Below are 2,868 nucleotides of genomic sequence, written 5' to 3'. Positions count from 1 at the left end.
AAAGAACAAAGTATTTAATAAGAGCATTTCATGCATTCAGATGTAGCATGTATTATTTTAGTGTGTGTGTATATATATATATATATATATGCCATAGACATATTTGTTGTTTATTCCAAGCTGATGGCATATTCAATTCAATTAAAAAATGCTTTATTAAGTCTTGATTTTTGAAGCTGCTTTTTTATGCATAAAACCCGTTGCAATTTTCCCGTTATGTGATTGTTGTATGTTGCAAAGAATATTCTATTAAAGATTTTGGAAAAAATTAAATAAATTATGGAGGGATGGATGAACGTATTATAGGAATAAAACAGACTAAAAAACATGCAAATACACAGAAATTGTTTACAAAATTTAAAATAATTCGAGCTCTATATCAAAATTTGTTACAAAAAATAACAAATAATCACCATGGAAAGTCGTTTTTAAACACGTTTTGCTGGAAATTACTCAAGAAGAACACGAAGGAGCTTGACCAATCTTCTGACCAATCAGAAGCCGTTTTTGGTTTGACTGAAATCCTGTTTATCCAATCGCCTTGTCCGTTTAATCCTTTGCTGGAGATCTGGTAGGAGAGAAAGCGCAACCTTAACAGTTTGTGGAACAACCCGAAAATCCTTTACTTCGACAAAAATGAGGGACATAATTCATCTACAGGCTGGCCAATGCGGCAGCCAGATTGGAGCGAAGGTTAGAAAATACTTATGTGTAAAAGTGAAGGTTAAATTCGTTGGGACGCCGTGTCAAAAGTTATATTTAGTTTGCCCCGGCTGCTAAGCTACAGTTAGCTAGCTAAACAGAAAATGCTAAAGTAACCGTTAACTCTAGTTAACGATAGCCGTTGTTTTCTGTTGCTTTTGGTAAGTCTGGCTGCTCAAATAATTTTTTTTTTTTTTGGAGATTTTTTCACGGCTCTAGTGGCTCGCTTTTTAACACAGTATGCTGACAGGAAGGGGGTGGAAGAAGGGGAGAAACAAGCGGCAAAGGACCGCGGGTTGGAGTCGAACCCGGGTCCACCGCGTCGAGGACTAAGGCCTCCGTACATGGGTCACGCCACCAGTGCGCCCACAAATAATATTTATCGTTTTTTTTTTTTTTCTTTCTGCGTTTTTAGTTCTGGGAGGGAGACAGTGACCTGCAGCTGGACCGGATCAACTTATACTACAACGGGGCGTCAGGTTTGTTTCGACGCTGTGTTACTGCGCTGAACTTTAATGGAGCTCCTGGAAAAGTTTTTGTACCATTACCGCCCGCCAGATGACCGTTTCCATGACGACCTAGAACCATCCCTACCAGTTGCTAACGGTTTTCTCCATAGACGACATATACGTAGACACCTCGTTGGGCAGGGTCTGCCTATGCTGCGGATGCGTCAGAGCGTCAAATCTACAGTTAGTCTGCGTGACTCAGACTGAGTCACTTAAACAGTATCAGAGGATGTTTAATCTCAGAACATACTTTACATTTGTAATATTTTTATTTTTGTAATATTACGAGTTTATTTTCGTATCTCCTGACTTCATACTTGTGAAGAATAAAAATAATTAAAAGAATCTAACCTGGCTCTATTACTCCAGGACTGAAATAGTTCTGCAAACTGTGACTATTCTGGAAATGTCCCCCCTTAATTCTCATAATATGACGTTTTTCTCATAATATTACCACTTTTGTCTTAACTTTTGAGTAACTTTCTCCTTAATACTCCCCCCAAAACGTCTGTTCCTAATCTGTGACTGTACCAGAACTGAAAAGGGTCACATGTGACACGGTTTTATGAAATAATGAAGACCACAATGTTTAGATTTAACCAATTGACTTTTATACAACAGAACTTAACTCCTTTCTGCCACATACAATATGGCAGTGACGTTAACGTACGAAGCCACGCCCAATAAGGTGTCTACGTATATGATGTCTATGGTTTTCTCCCCAATGTTAACTTAGTCGGATTTTTTGTAACTGTGGAAAAACGAATTAATATTACAGTTGATGGGGAAAATGGTACATGATTCTTGTCCCGCAAACCGTTTATAATTAATATCTGCATAGATTTTAATTTCATGTTTTCTTTGTACCTCCAGAAACTTTTTTAGACTTTTTTTTAAAAAAAATACACACTCCTGTCCAACTTTCTTGTCAAAAAGACAAGGCCATTTTTATGTGATTTACTCCTCCACTAATCCTAGGTGGAAAGTATGTCCCCCGTGCTGTGCTGGTGGACATGGAGCTGGGCACTATGGACTCTCTGAGGTCTGGTGCGTTTGGGCAGGTGTTTAGACCTGACAATTTTGTTTTTGGTGAGTATATTACTGTAAGCATTTTATTTTGAATAAAAAGTTAAAACTCGATTGATCACTCAATATAACACGTTCTGAGAAATTAAACTTCTCTGTGGTCATTTCCACATGTGTCACGAAAATATTAGCTTTATATTATTATGTCTGCTGAAACCAAAAATCTACCTTCCTGAGTTCATCACAGCTGTCTGCTGGGTCATCTTTTTTCTCTTTCTTTTTTGGTAGCCAGATCCGCATGAATAGATCATATAGAGCGGATTTCACGTGTGATCAAATGAACACTGAATAAAGGTACAGCCATAATTATCAGATTTAATAAGATTTTAATTCAACCAAGAACCATATAGAGATATTAACCATATTAAGAAAACGAGATATGGCGCTTTTAAAAATAGAACAATGTATTAGGAGTTTAACAAAATCAATTTCATTTTATTAGAATGTGATGTTTATAAATATTTAGACTTCACAAAGCTGGAGGTTAAAAGTTTTATTGATTTCAAACACTCTCCTGACGCAGGGGATCCAAATTCTGCTGGGGATAAGTCATTTGGCACAACACCTGTGG

The 2,868-nt window shown here is 37.2% G+C and overlaps 1 pseudogene; it reads left to right on the top strand.

The window, feature by feature from the left end:
• Positions 1-576: 576 nt before the first annotated feature.
• LOC105916361 overlaps positions 577-2,868 on the top strand; it is an 83,635-nt pseudogene continuing 81,343 nt past the window's right edge.

Source organism: Fundulus heteroclitus, chromosome 4 (assembly GCF_011125445.2).
Source record: "Fundulus heteroclitus isolate FHET01 chromosome 4, MU-UCD_Fhet_4.1, whole genome shotgun sequence".
NCBI classification, from domain to species: Eukaryota; Metazoa; Chordata; class Actinopteri; order Cyprinodontiformes; family Fundulidae; genus Fundulus; species Fundulus heteroclitus.
Note: the sequence above shows the minus strand (reverse complement) of the source record. Positions and strands in the feature narration are given on the sequence as shown.